Source organism: Canis lupus, unplaced genomic scaffold, assembly GCF_011100685.1.
Source record: "Canis lupus familiaris isolate Mischka breed German Shepherd unplaced genomic scaffold, alternate assembly UU_Cfam_GSD_1.0 chrUn_S1946H2145, whole genome shotgun sequence".
In the NCBI taxonomy this organism is placed as follows: Eukaryota; Metazoa; Chordata; class Mammalia; order Carnivora; family Canidae; genus Canis; species Canis lupus.
The window spans coordinates 1-17,270 of record NW_023330813.1 but is presented as its reverse complement, the minus strand read 5'-3'; the positions used below and the strand labels follow the sequence as shown (position 1 = coordinate 17,270).

The 17,270-nt window shown below is 47.4% G+C and overlaps 1 pseudogene; it reads right to left on the bottom strand.

Moving 5' to 3' along the window:
- Window positions 1-12,246: 12,246 nt before the first annotated feature.
- Window positions 12,247-15,979, bottom strand: LOC119878821 (annotated as a pseudogene).
- Window positions 15,980-17,270: the final 1,291 nt, after the last annotated feature.

The following is a 17,270-nucleotide window of genomic DNA, read 5'->3' as shown; positions in this document are numbered from 1 at the left end:
TACCCTCTTCCCCCATGTCCTCCTGCAGCTACTGGCACCATCATCTGTTCCTTTCTTTTTTTTTTTTTTTTTTTAAGATTTTATTTATTATTCATGAGGGATACAGAGACAGGAGAGAGAGAGGCAGAGACACAGGCAGAGGGAGAAGCAGGCTCCACGCAGGGAGCCTGACGGAGCCTGACGGAGCCTGACGGAGCCTGACGGAGCCTGACGGAGCCTGACGGAGCCTGACGTGGGACTCGATCCCGGGTCTCTAGGATCACGCCCTGGGTTGAAGGCGGCGCTAAACCGCTGAGCCACTGGGGCTGCCCTCATCTGTTTCCTTTCAAAGCAAAACTGCTTCAGCTTCTCCTGAGGCCATTATTAGCTCCTCTACCCCCCTTCAGTAGAGCTTTTGTCCCCGTGTCTGCACTGCAACTGGTCCTTGCCAAGGCCTCCATTCATATCCATATTGCCTGAACACCACTCTCTCTCTCTATGCACATCTTAGGGAACTTCTGGCATTGTGAACCGTTCATTTATCCATCTAGTCCTTTATATATATATTTGAAGTGGGAGGGTTATGTAATGTCAATTTCTGTTGTTTTTGAGAAGGTACCAATTTCACATCATGCCCCCCCTTTTGACCTGGATATAGTATGGGAAGTCAGGTCATATGAGCGACAAGCCAAAGAAAGAGTGTCCGTTTCAGGCCCAGAAGGGGGCAGAGGCCCCCAGAAGAAGTGGGGCAGAGGTAAAACAGCTCCGACAAGGATAGCTGTTCAAGAAATGAGGAAGAGCTCCAGGTAAAGGAGGGTTTCACCTCATGCACACTTGAGACTCACAGGATACACTCTGCACAGTGAGCCAGCCCTCTCTTTGAGTAGAGGGATAGCTGGAGTTTATATATATAGCTTTCTTTTTTTTATTTTTTTATTGGTGTTCAATTTACTAACATACAGAATAACCCCCAGTGCCCTTCACCCATTCACTCCCACCCCCCGCCCTCCTCCCCTTCTACCACCACCTAGTTCGTTCCCAGAGTTAGCAGTCTTTACGTTCGGTCTCCCTTTCTGATATTTCCCACACATTTCGTCTCCCTTCCCTTATATTCCCTTTCACTATTATTTATATTCCCCAAATGAATGAGAACATATAATGTTTGTCCTTCACCGACTGGCTTACTTTCACTCAGCATAATACCCTCCAGTTCCATCCACGTTGAAGCAAATGGTGGGTATTTGTCATTTCTAATAGCTGAGTAATACTCCATTGTCTACATAAACCACATCTTCTTTATCCATTCATCTTTCGTTGGACACCGAGGCTCCTTCCACAGTTTGGCTATCGTGGCCATTGCTGCTATAAACATCGGGGTGCAGGTGTCCCGGCGTTTCAACTGCATCTGTATCTTTGGGGTAAATCCCAGCAGTGCAATTGCTGGGTCGTAGGGCAGGTCTATTTTTAACTCTTTGAGGAACCTCCACACAGTTTTCCAGAGTGGCTGCACCAGTTCACATTCCCACCAACAGTGTAAGAGGGTTCCCTTTTCGCCGCATCCCCTCCAACATTTGTTGTTTCCTGCCTTGTTAATTTGCCCCATTCCCACCGGTGTGAGGTGGTATCTCATTGTGGTCTTGATTTGTATTTCCCTGATGGCAAGTGATGCAGAGCATTTTCTCATGTGCGTGTTGGCCATGTCTATGTCTTCCTCTGTGAGATTTCTCTTCATGTCTTTGCCCATTTCATGATTGGATTATTTGTTTCTTTGGTGTTGAGTTGAATAAGTTCTTTATAGATCTTGGAAACTAGCCCTTTATCGATAGGTCATTTGCAAATATCTTCTCCCATTCTGTAGGTTATCTTTTAGTTCTGTTGACTGTATCCTTTGCTGTGCAAAAGCTTCTTATCTTGATGAAGTCCCAATAGTTCATTTTTGCTTTTGTTTCTTTTGCCTTCGTGGATGTATCTTGCAAGAAGTTACTGTGGCCGAGTTCAAAAAGGGTGTTTGCCTGTGTTCTCCTCTAGGATTTGATGGACTCTTGTCTCACATTTAGATCTTCATCCATTTGAGTTTATGTTTGTGTATGGTGCAAGGGAGTGGTCTAGTTTCATTCTTCTGCATGTGGATGTCCAATTTTCCCAGCACCATTTATTGAAGAGACTGTCTTTCTTTCCAATGGATAGTCTTTCCTCCTTTATCAAATATTAGTTGCCCATAAAGTTCAGGGTCCACTTCTGGGTTCCTCTATTCTGTTCCACTGATCTATGTGTCTGTTTTTGTGCCAGTACCACACTGTCTTCATGACCACATCTTTGTAATACAACCTGAAATCTGGCATTGTGATGCCCCCAGATATGTTTTCTTTTTAAAATTCCCTGGCTATTCGGGTCTTTTTTTTTTAATATTTTTTCTTTTTTAATTTTTTTATTATTTAATGATAGTCACAGAGAGAGAGAGAGAGAGAGAGAGAGAGAGAGAGAGAGAGGCAGAGACATAGGCAGAGGGAGAAGCAGGCTCCATGGCACCGAGGAGCCTGACGTGGGATTCGATCCCGGGTCTCCAAGATCGCGCCCTGGGCCAAAGGCGGCGCCAAACCGCTGCGCCACCCAGGGATCCCTCGGGGTCTTTATATATAGCTTTCTGGAGCTGACCTTAGCTCCTGTGTGTTGTAGATGAGACTGGGGGGCATGGAGGCTACGCTCCAGTGGGGGATACGGGAATGGTGGCTGGGCTCATAGCAGGAGGTTCATGAAGGAGGCTTTTACCTGGTAAAGGCTTTTGATGACTCTGCAGCTGAGCCTGAGCAGCAGAACAGTCTTGCCCAGAGGTGGGATGCAAGATGAGACCAGCCACAGACGTATGTGCAGATCCCAGCTGAGAGGTAAGGCTGAGTCAGCCAGGGAGCACCAGGTCCTGAGCAGGAGGAGAGACACCAAAGTGCCAGTTACACCAGCTCCCATGCATGGCATCACCAGTGGATCTGGGGGACAAGAGTCATCCCTCCGTCAGAGACCATCCAGGGGCTCTGTGAGCCATGTAGGTGTGTCATAGACCCCCTTTCCACATCATCATGTGGGACCTGTAAGCCACACATATCCCTTCCTCACTTGGAAAGGAGTAGGGGCAGAGGGGAGGGTGGTGGAAATGTGAGGGCTGAGCATTTGTATATGTGGACCCATCCCAGCACACTTACTTGTCATATAGATCGTAAATGAATGGCTTCTTTCCCCCTTGCTTCCAGTCCCGGGGGCGGGGAGGGGGGGCAGGGCTCATGGTGTAGGTCAGATCGGTCAGAGGACTAAATGAACCAAAGTGCCCTTGTGGTCTGAGGAGCAGGAGTGAGTCTGTGATCTGAGCTCAGCATCCCCACTGGGTTTTCCTCTGCCCACGGCCCATTCAAGCCATCCATGGAAAAGGAGATTAGGGGTGCTTGTCTTATTCTCTGCTTTAACTCAGGAAGGCTTTTAACCATTCACAGACGGACCCCCAGAGCAGATGGCAGAAAGAAGAGAGGCCCACAATGGACACACATAAGGGAGTAATTGACTCAAATGAGTGAGCTGGGTCTCCTCATGGCCATCCTGGCCCTCCACCGGTAATTTCTCCTTCACAACACACTCACTCACTTCAGGGCCTGAGTTCTGGAGCTGGGCTTCAGAAAATGTTTCCAGAGCCAGAGTAGGAAGCCTGGAGGTGTGTGCCTAAGAGCCAGCGGTTTTTCTTAGAAGGAGAGGTTTTTCCCTTCTTATGTCTTTTGAAGGTCAATCATGTCAGTTTCCTCCAGGGAGCCAAGAGGCCTAGGTGAGAATCTCAGTAGTTGCTGGCAGACCCAGCAAATATCCCCCAGATCCTTTCCTGGTTGCTGGGTCCTCAGAATATCTAATCTTCAAGGGAGATCCTCCCTTGTGTCCCTAGACCTGGCACGGCCTCAAGTAGGGACACTGGCTTTTCTTGGAGTGAGCTAGCAATCAGATGCTCCAGTATAGGACACATGTCACAGCTCCAGTTGCTGTCACTGGCCCCAGGGTTGTTCTGTCCATGGAGGGGAGACCATTAGGTACTGGCCACCGCACAGTCATGCAGCAGGAACAGTATCCCACAGGCTTTCGTTAGAGGAAGCTGGAGGAGTTAAAAACACTGACTTAGACCCGTTGCCCCATGTGGTTCTTGGAACTCAGGAAGTCATGCTTTCCACCCTCTTTCATCTGACTGAGACAGTGGTGCCCTGAAGCCTAGGGCCTCTCTAATGGAATCCAGGGTCTAGTCCTGAAGAAGCCACCGGCCTCTCATGTCACTCGGGGGATGGGAGGGGTCAACCTGGAGCAAGGGTTCGGTCTCATCACAGTCGTGGTCCACCTGGCCTCCCTTCCTCATCTGGCCTCCTCTCAGATAATGACCCATCCCTCCCTTCCCCATCCAGCAGGGGTAAGGAGCTTTGGAATGCTGGGGTTTCCTTCACAAAGATGTGAGCTCTGATAGTGCCTGGGCTGTGGCCACGTAGCAGTGGCTGAAGTCGCCTTCAGACTGGACCTTGGTCCTTAGCCTAAGAGCATGCACCTGAGTTACTGCATGGTGGCCTGAACAGTGGCCCTTGTGTAAGATCTTCAAACACTCCAGATCTGGGCCACTCCCTGTGCTTCCAACAACCCGCTGGAGCCGGCACACTGCATCCCCTTCATGGTGATCTGAGAACTACACTCTGATCCCAGCTTGGCAGGGGCCAGAGTCACAGGGCAGTCCTGTTCTGCTGCTCTATGGCCCAGACTCTCTGTTCCTCACTGGAAGGACCCCAAAGCCCAGCCTGAACACCACCAGATAGGACATGTTGAGGCCAATCTCATGATCAGGCCTTAGTTTTTACAGACAATTCAGACTGTCCAGGCCAGGATCACAGGCGAGGTTCCTGCGAATCAAGAACCTCTCTGTCGCAGGCACTCTGTCTAAATTTGTGGCCAAATACCCACGTACCCATGTCTGCCATCGCCTAAACCCCAGTCCCCTTACATCCAGTGCCCTCAATAGCAGCACTGCTCTGAGAGCCCCCAGCAGGACTCCTGCCCTCTGATGCCACCTCTGCCACCACTTCCCAACCGCTCCCTCTCCATTTCACTCTAGTCTGATAACCCCATGTTGGACTCTCCCCGGACACCAGCCATTGGGGCTTTTACCTGGAAGATGATGAATCTCTGAAGCCATATCTCCGTGGGTCACAGAAGCACGCTTGTTTTCATCTGTACCTCCTTCTATTCCGGTGGCTCTTCCCATCAACAGGTCTACCGAAGAAATGTCTGCTGGGCCCCAGAACCCCGTTGGGCTGAACCTGTGGGGCATCAATACTCAGAGGGCCCAGAAGCCCTGCCAATCTGCAGATGACCCCAGACCCACATTCCCCATCTCACGGGTGGGCACTGCCATCCACCCAATTCCTTAAGTGTAAATCCTTGGGGGTGCTGCCTGGTGTGCTCTCCATAGCCCCAGGACTCTCTGGGACGTGCTCTGGAAAAGGCCAGACATGATCTTCACGTTGCCACAGATGTGCAAAGTCCCCATGAGGACCCTTCTGGGCAGATACAGTCTCAGCGGGTCCTAGCAGCTTGGTGAATTGCCCCTGATTTGGGGCGGGTTCCCCACAGGAATTCCCGAGAAGACCTGGGCCCTGTAATATACCTGGGAGTTTGAAATCCTCATCTTCTGTTAAGAATTCACTGTCTAAACTCTATTTCTATTTTGGCATAGCAGTAAGCCGGGATTTCGAACACAGGAGTTGAATATCCGGAAGAAATCGCTCAAAGGGAAAGTTTTGGGGAGGCACGTGTTCATGGGTGAGCATGAAACAAGGGATTGCTCAATTTTACTTTTCATCATAAGTACCTGGACCTGTGTGGGCCCTTATCTGAGCATGGGAATGAATTTTGCAACAGAAATTATACTAGAAAGTTAAAAAATGCAACTCCGTAAACTTGGCAGATAAGCCTGACAGCTGATCCATCTCCATCAACTGATACAAATTTCAGCCAACACATTTTCAAAGAATTACTGTGATCTCTGATGAAGTTATCTGTACAGTGTTTTCTCCAATCTTAAAGTAACTAAGCACAAAGGATCTTGATAAGAAATAAAAAGTAATACGTTTCATTAGCAAATCCAGTGTTTTAACTTCACACTTGGGTTTTTAGGAACTTTGAGAGCAGCAAAAACAATGTAGTTTTAATGCCCGAATTTACTTTGAAGTGCTTTTCCTTTCCTCACAGCCTATGAGATCTGCCGACCACAGCAGGTAATGATGAAAACCTGCTTGCCTTATGAGGGGAGTCTCAAATTTCTGACTGGAGGTTTTCTCCCTAAGGACGGTTCTGTTGCCACAGCTGCAAACTAGGTTCTCATAGAAGTTTCCAAATAATGGTCACGCTGGGGGCACATTCCAGACTCTCTAAATCAGACTCTCTGGGGATGGAGCACCAGCATCGGTCCCTCTTTTTTTTTTTTTTAATTATTAGTAAGTTTTAAATTTTACTTCCAGTATACTTAACATGGTGTTCTATGTTTCAGGTGTCCAGTACAGTGACTCAACAATTCCATACATCACCGGGTTTCTCATCAGGACAAGTGCCCTCCTTCTTCCCCAGCTGTTTTGTTAAATTCCACCAGTGAAATCATATGATACTTGTCTTTCTTCTTATTTCGCTTAGCGTAATAATCTCTAGCTTCATCTGTGTTGTTTCAAATGGGAAGATTTCATTCTCTTTTATGGCTGCATAATATTCCATTGTATGTGTACACACCACATCTTCCTTATCCATTCATCTATCCATGGACGCTTGGGCTGCGTCCACGATTTGGTTGTGTGTAACAATGCTGCTATGAACGCAGGGGGTGGCATGTACCCCTTTGAATTAGTGTTTTTGTATTTCTGGGTAAATACCCAGCAATGTGATTGCTGGATCATAGGGTAGTTCTATTTTTAACTTTATTAGGAGCCTCCAGACTCTTTTCTAGAGCGCCTGCACCAGTTTTCTGGGACCCACGGAATCATGACCTGAGCCAAAGGCAGGTGCTTAACCCACTGAACCTCCCAGGCGCCCTGGTGTTGAGTTGTTTGTAAATTGCTCCAGGAAAGAGTCGCTGTGCAGCTGAGCTTGAGAAGCATTGCTGAGCTTCACCTGTCCGGCGTTAAACAGAATCTTGGACTTTAGGGCCGTATGTACTACTACAAAATTAAAAAAAAAAATTCCTTATGTGTCTTCTCTTGCAGAAATTTTTTTTCTTTTTTAATTTGAGTCTAGTTGACACACAATGTTACATGAGTGGCAGGTCCATATCACAGTGATTCACCATCTCTAGTATTATGCTCTGCTCCCCACAAGCGTAGCGTACCATCTGTCACCATACAGTGCTATTCCAATACCATGGACCATATTCCCTATGCTGTGCCTTTCATCCAGTGACTTACTCATTCCTTCCCTGGAAGCCTGTATCTCCACCCTCCCCTTCACCAACTTTCCCATCTACCACCCCCCTTCAGTTGGCTTCTGTGTTCACATGTCAAGAGCTATTTGTGACATATTTATTTTACACCATATTTAGAACAATTTCAAGGACTCAGAGTGTGTTTGTGTGGCAATGTCCCCTTCCTTACATGACAGGCAGGGGGAGGGGGGTGGGGAGGGCCTTGAGGATGGACAGGCAGCAGGATTCCATTGTCTTGGTCACCCCTCTGCTGTGGATGCCCCCTGGCTGCTGAGTGGATCAGGGAGCTCTGTATGTGTTGGGGGGGGGGGGAACATCCCTCCCCATCTACATGTCTTCCTGTGGCCAGAGGTTGAAGCTAACAGCGAGCTGGTTGCAGGGAATCCGCAGCCAGTTCTAAGTGATTCCTGAAGGATGGAAAATCCCGAAGAGGGTTTTCAGATGCACAATGGACTATGGGGAGCCTGCCCACAGCGTGGATTTCTGAGCCAACCACTATGTTCATCAGTGGGTGTCTGTTTTTTTTTATTTTTTTAATTTTATTTATTTATGATAGTCACACAGAGAGAGGAGAGAGAGAGAGAGAGAGAGAGAGGAGGCAGAGACACAGGCAGAGGGAGAAGCAGGCCCCATGCACCGGGAGCCCGATGTGGGATTCGATCCCGGGTCTCCAGGATCGCGCCCTGGGCCAAAGGCAGGCACCAAACCGCTGCGCCACCCAGGGATCCCCCAGTGGGTGTCTGTGCACGAGAACACAGAGTACACGCACGGATGTGTGCACTCACCATCACTCCTTTCTGTTGTGCACAGTGACTCAGTCTGGCGGGAGCAGCTAGCACACATGGAAGAGGCAGGTGATGATGGGTCCTGCAGGCAGGACCCAGAGAACGTGGGAAGAGAGATGGGACAGTTCCTTAGTTTTATAAAATCAACGGCGTACCGTTTCCTCTATGACTTAGGGCATCTGCATTCCATTTTCTAAAGCCTATCATTACATACCACAAAATCCACCCAATAAAAGGGTTCAATGTAGGGACTTGTAGCAGATTTACAGAATTGTGCTTCCATCACCACGATTCAGTTTTACAACATTTCCATCACTCCAGAAAGACCCTGTGTACCCGTCAGACTCAACTCCCATTACCACCTCTAGGCTGAGGCAAAATCTAATGTTCTCTCTGGGCATGTCCTCTAAACTGTCTCTTGCTTCAAGTGGACTTTTGTGTCTGTGTTCTTTCACTTAGCAGAACACTGTGGAGGCTCATCCATGTTGTAGCAGACATCAGAAGGTCACCTCTCTTTGTAGGTCAGTGCCATTCTACTGCATGCTATGCCACATTTTGATTATCCTTTACCAGTTGACAGGCATTTAGACGGTTTCCTTTTTGTTGTTGTTGTTGTTTGCTGCTGTGAACGTCTGAGTACAAGTCTTTGCCTGGCCATAGGTTTCGTTTCTAGTTTCTCCATGCCTTCATTCTTTGTCTTGCATGGTTGCAACTGGACAGAACCTTCAGCCAATTTTGGAAGGAAAACGGTAGGGCCGACATCCTCACCTTAGTCTGGATCTCAAGGGGAAAGCATTCCTTCTTTCACTACTAAATATGATGTGACAAGAGACCTATTTTTCTTCTAGATACCCTTCATTAGAATGAGGACGTGCCCTTCCTTCTAGCCCTACTGTGGCTGAGCATTTGTATCACAAATGGGTCTTGATTTTTGTCAAATGTCTTTTCTTTGTCTATGATCAGATGGTTTTTGTCCTCATTACACTATGATGGTGTTTACCCTAACTGTATTTTGAATGTTAAAGCAATATTGCAACCTGGGATCAATCTCCCTAGCTTAGACACACACTGCCTTGTAAATGCTGCTGGATATGGTGTGCCACTTCGTTGAGGACTGACGTATGGGACACCTGTGATAGATCTTGGCTACAGTTTACTTGTGTTGTCATGTCTGGCTTGGTTAGCAGGGTAATACTATCTCATAGGATGAGTTAGGACATGTTCCCTCCTCTCTGTTCTGGAAGAGTCTGTGAAGGATGGATATTATCTCTTCCTACAGTTTAACAGAATTCAGCAATGATGCCAGCAGGACCAGGGCTTTGCTCTGCGGGGGGGGGGGGGGGGGGTTTTTTTTTTTTTTTTTATTTTATTTTATTTTTGTTTTTAGTCATTCACGAGAGACAAACAGGGAGAGGCAGAGACACAGGAAGAGGGGAGAAGCAGGCTCCTGGACGCAGGGAGCCCAATGTGGGACTTGATCCCCGGACCCGGGATCACACCCGCCCTGAGCCAAAGGCAGACGCTCAACCACTGAACCACCCAGGCATCCCAAGTGGAGAGGCTTTTAATTCACAAATTCAATTTCTTTACTTGGGATAGGTACATTCAGATTTTCTCTGTGAGCATTCCATTTTTACCTTCATTCTCTCCCTGGATTTTCTTGCCTCCTGGTGGCTCTGCCTCTGCCTCTGCTCTGGAACCTGCATGCTGAATATTTCTAGACGTCACTGGATCCCGACTCCTAGCCAGTAACTTGGGACCGTATGCTGTATCAGATGGGACCCTCGGATATGCTGATACACTTGATATGTAGGCAAGGGGACAATGCCTTTGAGGTGGGGATGGGGTGGCACCAATGGGTCTCTCAGTTACACCCACCCACCCATTCTCCATGAGCCCCCAGGTAAGCCATAAGTCTGCATTCATAAGTCTGCGCTCACCCTCAGCAAGGCCCAGGTCCACACTGCCCCATCCTGATCCTCCCACTCTCTCACCTCCTGGCAAGAGAGCTGCACAGGGGATCCATGACAGCTCTCTGCCACAGGTATGGGTGTCACAGCTCTCCCGAGTCAAGGCTCAACTCCCAAGAGCCCTGACTGCCTTACAGTTATTCCAAACTTCCCTGCCCCAGCAGCCTGCCTAGCATGGAGGGGCGGGGGCAGGGGGAGACAATGAAATCTTCATGAGTGGCTAAATATTTGATTTAGCCACAATCAAGTGGTTGGCTGCCTGGGCGAGGCCATCTTTTTTACCATCTCTGTGAACTCTGCCATGTGTAGATGACTGCCCCCATCCCAGTGCATTCTGGAGAGGGTTCAGATGTAGCTAGGTTGGTGTGACGCTGAGCAAGTCACCCAACCTCTCTGTCTCTGCTTTCCCACTACTAATTGACCTGAGTTCTTGCTCAATGATGAGTGTTTGGGAGCAGGTTACATAAGCTGCTCTATGGAAATATGTAGAATGGTGTCTGAGAGCTAGTACAGGATCGATAAAGTGAAATGCCATGTTACTCCTGCTAACCGCACCCAAGTGACCAGTCCGAATTTAGGTTTCAGAGTTTCAAGAAAGAAAAGTCCTACTTTATTTACCTTCTCCCTTCAAGTGGGAGACAAGCCTGGCAGGGTCAGTTGAGCTCCTAAGCTCTCCGACAAGATCACAAGTTCAGAGCATAATAAACATACCTGTCCTCAAGCCACTTCCCTCTGCAGTAGACTCATAGATGTCTGCAGCAACACAGCTGTGGTGGCTAACTAAAAATAGAGACTGTCAGAAAACAGAATGTGTTTTCAGTTCAGAGGAGTTGCATGGGCACTTCCTGGGTGCCAGCATTGGATTCTGTGTGTGTCGGGGGTGGGGGGAGGAGGAAGATTGATTCATTCATGCCTCCTGAAATGAAAAGGCACGTGTCTAAATCCTAAAATGACTCTTAAATATCTCCACGATGCTCTGCTTGTCAAGCAGCAGTCATGAAGCTGCTGTTCACATGCGGTGACTCAGGGACACCAGGCAATGAAGGCAGAATGCTCCTGAAGATCCTGTGCCAGGGCAACCAGCACCATCCCACAGGACCTCCTACTGTGGCCAGTGGACTCTGCTGTGGCCAGGAAGACTCTCTTCCACTGGCTCCACCTGGATGATCTGAAGGCTGGTCCTCCTGCAGGGCCACCAAGGGTGACTTGACGGGGCTCCCTGGTGCCCTTCCCGTCCCTTGCTCCAAATCCGCACAATTTAGAGCTCATCCCATAAACCACCATGATCTACTGCTGTAGGACTGAAATGTCGTGGGTCTCACAAACAAACAACAAACAACAACAAACCAGTATGGATCAAGAAACCAGAATCAAAAGCTATTTTCCTTTCTTATGTATATTTATTAGGTATGCACAATGAGGTAACCCATCAGAAACTCCGCCAGGAGAATACAATCAATGTTACAAAGCAGGGAAACACTGATCTACAGTTAGCTCAGCATATTCATAATGGCTTACACAGATAACACAATGGTGAAACACCACGTTCCAGTCCCGCGTCCCTTTCTGCACGTTGTTTAGCATCAGATTCTTGGAAGTGGATCTCAGTTGAGCACACGCTGCATTCCGGCAGAACAACTAGTGTTGCTTCTGGGGAGGCAGATCAGTGAAATGGCACAAAAGCACATGGCCATCAACAGGCATTCATGCTACAGAGAAACCTGGTATCTTATTGACAACAAGGCAGGGAGGAGAGACAGAGATCTGGGGGTGGGAAAGTGACAACATGCATCATGGGAGCCATAATACAGAAGTTAAGGACCTCTGGTATGCAGTGTTCCATAGAAAGCCCCACGGTGATCCGAGAAACTCCAGGCAGGAAAAAGTAAGACCTTCCTGGGATTGGATCCATGCTCACACTGACAGAGTTTTCAGTCCTCACACTGCTCTTATTTCTCTACCTTCTCTGATTGCTTCCTGTTTGGTCCCCCAACAGGAATCCGGGCTCAGGATCTGGCAACACCGGCAACCATGTCCAAATCCACTCAGATCTCTGCTACATGAGGATGAGAGCCCTCAGTTTTTCCTTCAACCCATGTTTTAGGAGCCTCTGAAACATTCTTTTGCTTTCCTGCTGCATCTCCAGTGGAGCTTCTCCCTCTCTCCTGCTGTTGGAGCACCCCTTCAGGCAGAAGGCCAGGCGGTTGGTCCCCAGGCTGAGGGTCAAGCCGCTGAGCCCTGCACCAGCGTTCCAGGAGGAGGATGTGGGGCCCCCTTTCCTCTCTGCAGGCTCCCAGAGACATTGGGCCTATGGTATGGCAGTATCGACATTCACATCGGAATCCGTTCTGATCTCTATCACCTGATGAAGAGATCCTGGCATTTCTTTCAACCCGATAAGGTGCCACGTGATCAAGGTGTCGCCGTCTCATGTGCCCCAGAAGTGTTCTCTTCCTCTGAGGGGATGCTGACCTTTCCCAGCGCCTCTCCTGTAGGGTCTTGTCATCCCTGTACTGCTGCTGGAGCAGCCCCTCTGGCAGAGGGGCAGGGTATTTGGGGCCAGGACTGCTTTTGAGGTCCCCGAGGCCCATCATCAGCAGTTCTGAGAAGGAAGGAGGGGAGGCTGCTGTGACTTCCCGGGAAGTCTCTTCAGAGATCACTGGGGAAGATTCCGAAATCAGTGTTGGGTTACACTTCTGGAGTGGATCCATGGAGGTGTAGTTGGTGCTCATAGCTCCACCTGGCCCTTGGGTCTAGAGAGGAAGGTGAAGGTGAAGGCTGTCAAAGAGCTGGAAGATAGCAAGGGAAGGCACGGCCCAGAAGAGCCCAGACTGCAACACATGGCGATAAAAGAAGAAAGAAAACCCGTTATTATTCCTCTGACTTAACCTTTCCGTGCCATCGTCTCCTACCTGTTAAATGGGGGCAACAATGAGCTCTACTCCCTAGGATGGTTCTGTGGTTTAAATGAGATAATACGTTTCCAAGAGCTCAGAAGACTGATGGCATATGATCAGGGTCTTAGAAGCGTGATCCGTTATGGCGTCCACATGACCTATAATGCAAAATGATGCCCTGCAGTCAACCATGGTGATTCCCTGCTGACATTTTTTAAAAAGATTTTATTTATTTATTCATGAGAGACACACACACAGAGAGGCAGGGACATAGGCAGAGAGAGAAGCAGGCTCCATGCAGGGAGCCCGATGTGGGAGTTGATCCCGGGACTCCAGGATCTCGCCCTGGGCCGAAGGCAGGTGCTCAACTGCTGAGGCACCCAGGTGTCCCCCTGCTGACTTTTTATATCTGTTCTCAAGCATAATTGTAAGGACAATCCATGTGTGGCTAGCATGTGCTCTCCTCGCAAGTGTTCGTGTACTTTTGAAAAGCAGACATTTGCTAAAACCTAAGTATTTCCACCACGGGGAGGGATACATTCTTTGGAATTTTCACTGGCTTTCATCTAGTTAAAAGGATGTTGAAGCCTATGGAAAGAATTTCAAAATCCCTAGGAAGAATAAGAATTTACTAAAGTATAAGAATGGAAATCAATGAAATTTCTGACAAGACAGATTAGAGAAACTCAAATCAAAAGTTGCTTCTTTGAAAGGATCGATAAAATTGACAAACCTCTCACAGGACGATGAAGGAAATGAAGAAAGAGAGGGAACAAAAGCAAGATACAGCACACTTCCTGCTTTCTAGCCAAATGACAGAGCCAGAGTAATCAGAACAGTGTGGCACTGGCATAAAAACTGACACACAGACCAATGGAACAGAATCGAGAGCCCAGAAATAACCCTATGCATATATGGTCAACTAATATTTGACACAGGGGTCAAGAATACTCAATGGAGAAAAGATATCCTCTTCAATAAATAGTGCTGGGAAAATGGCATATTCACATGTCAAAGAATAAAGCTGGATTCCTGACTTACACTCAACAAAAATCAATTTGACATAGATTAAAGACTTAAATGTGGGGCACCTGGGTGGCTCAGTGGTTGGGCATCTGCCTGTGGCTCAGGGCGTGGTCCCGGGGTCCCGGGATTGGGTCCCGCATCAGGCTCCTCATGGGGAGCCTGGTTCTCCCTATGCCTATGTCTCCTGTCTCTCTCTCTTTCTGCGTTTCTCATGAATAAATAAAATCTAAAAAAAAAAAAAGACTTAAATGTAAGACTGGAAAACTATAAAACTCCTAGAAGAATACATAACAACAAAGCTCCTTGACATGGGTCTTGGCCATGAATTCTTGGATGTGACACTCAAACCACAGACAACACAATCAACAAGAAACTAGCAGATTACATCTCACTGGAAAGCTGCACACCAAAAAAAAAAAAAAAAAAAAAAACAAAGAAAGCTGCACACCAAAGAAACCGTCAACCAGGTGAAAAGATAACTTACAGGATGGGAAAAATATTTGCAAACCGTATGTCTGGTCAAGGGGTTAATGCAAAATATATAAAGAACTCATACAGCTCCATAGCAAAAAAGGCTAACCGTTCAATGTAAAACTGAGTAAAGGATGTGGATAGACATTTTTCTAAAGAAGAGGTACAAATGGCCATAGAGAGATGAAAAGTGCTCCAAACCAATAATTATCAGAGAAATGTGTGGGGAACCACCTGCGGAGCCTATCTGAGAACTGAATCTCGTAGTCCTCAGCACACTGGGGACATGGGAGATCCTGAGTCAGCACACTGACTCTTGACCACCTTGTTTTCCAGATACAGCTCCTCTGCTCCCCACCCCCTCCTCTGAGTCAACCGCCTATTCTTTTACCCTTTGAAGTAAACATGTTTTTCTCTGCTTCTCAAAGTCAATAATTCCTATAGCCAATCTGCTAATTCTCTTAATAAAAACTGGAGGAGACAGAGCCTCGGGGTCGGAGTCCGAGTCTGCTTTGAGTCCGAGTCCGAGTCTGACTCTCGGTCCCCCTGTCCCCCAGATTAAAATTCAGCAAGACTCCCGAGTCTTTCTTCATATCGTAGCCTCCGACTATCCTGGATCTGCGGCAGAAATGCAAACCCAAACCACAATGAGGTATCACCTCACACCTGTTAGAATGCCTAGTATTGAAAAAACAAGAGATAAAAATGCTGGCTTGGATGTGGAGAATAAAGAAATCATGGGGCACCTGGGTGGTGCATTTGGTTGAGCATCCAAACTCTTGGTTTCAGCTCGGGTTGTAATCTCAGGGTCCTGAGATGGAGACCTGAGTTGGGCTCCACGCTCAGCACAGAGCCTGCTTAAGTTTCCCTCTCTGCCCACCCAGCGCACTCTCTCCCTCTCAAATAATTAAATCTTTAAAAAAGAAAGAGGGGCACCTGGGTGGCTCAGTCAGTTAAGTGTCTGCCTTTGGCTCAGGTCATGATCCCAGGCTCCCTGCTCAGTGGGGAACCTGCTTCTCTCTCAAATAAATAAATAAAATCTTAAGGAAAAAAAGAAAAAAGAAATCCTGTACACTTTGGCACAAATGTATATTGGCACAGCACTACTGAAAACAGTATGGAGGGGCACCTGGGTGGCTCAGTTGGTTATGCATCTGCCTTTGGCTCAGGTCATGATCCTGGGGTCCCGGGATGGAGCCCCGTGTCAGGCTCTCTGCTCAGTGGGGAGTCTGCTTCTCCCTCTCCCTCTGTCCCTCCCCTTGCTCGTGCTCACTCTCTCTCAAATAAATGAATACAATATTTTAAAAAAATGTATGGAGATTCCTTAAAAACTTAAAAACAGAACTACCATATGATGCAGACATTCCACTTCTGAGAATATATCTGAAAGAGATAAAAACACTATGTCAAAGACATATCTGCACCCCATGTCCATAGCAGCATTATTTACAATAGCCAAGATATGGATACAACCCTAAGTGTCTTTTTTTATAAAGATTTTATTTATTTATTCATGAGAAACACACACACACACACAGAGGCAGAGACACAGGCAGAGGGAGAAGCAGGCTCCATGCAGGATGCCTGACGTGGGACTCGATCCCGGGTCTTCAGGATCACATCCTGGGCTGAAGGCGGCGCCAAACTGCTGGGCCACCCGGGCTGCCCCCCTAAGTGTTTTTGATGGATAAATGGATCAAGAACACACACACACACACACACACACACACACCTACACACACCCGAATATTATTCAGCCATAAAAAAAGGAGAAAACCCTGCCATTTGTGACAACATAGATGGATCTTGAGGGCATTATGCTAAGTGAAATAAGCCAGAGAAAGACGCACATGGTATGATCGCACTCATACATGGAATTGGAAAAAGCCTCCTAAATATATAGAAAAAGACGTAAGATTTGTGGTTATCAGAGGTGGAGATTTGGGGAGGGAGAAAAAACTGGAAGATGTTGGTGAAATGGAACAAACATCCAGTTTTAAGATAAATAAGTGCTGGGGATATATTGTGCAACATGATGACTCTAGTTAATACTACTGTGTGATATAAATGAAAGTTGTTAAGAGGGTAAATCCTAACAGCTCCCTTCACAAGGAAAACACGGTTTTCTTTTTGTATCTATATGAGATGCTGGATGCCAAATAAGCTTATTCTGGTAATCCTTTCATGATACATGGAAGTAAAAGTATTATGCTGTATCCCATATGAGCCGCTGCGTGTCAGTTATATCTCAAGAGAACTGGAGAAAAAGAGAGGGAAAGAGGGAGAGAAGAAATAAGTTTCCTTTTCTAAAAAATTTTATTATTTATTCATGAGAATACACAGAGAGGAGATAGAGAGAGAGGCAGAGGGAGAAGCAGGCTCCATGCAGGGAGCCCGATGTGGGACTTGATCCGGGGTCTCCAGGGTCATGCCCTGGGATGAAGGCAGGCGCTAAACTGCTGAGCCACCCGGGCCGCCCAGAAATAAGTTTCCAATAGCAGGAATGAAAGAAGAGATTTCACTAGAGACCCAGCAAATATGAAAGAAATGATAAAGCAATATTACATTCAATTCCACATATATAAATGCAACAACTCGGAAATGGATTGATTATCCAAAACCTATAAACTGCCAAAACTCACCCAAGGTGAAGTAACATGCAGAGTTCACT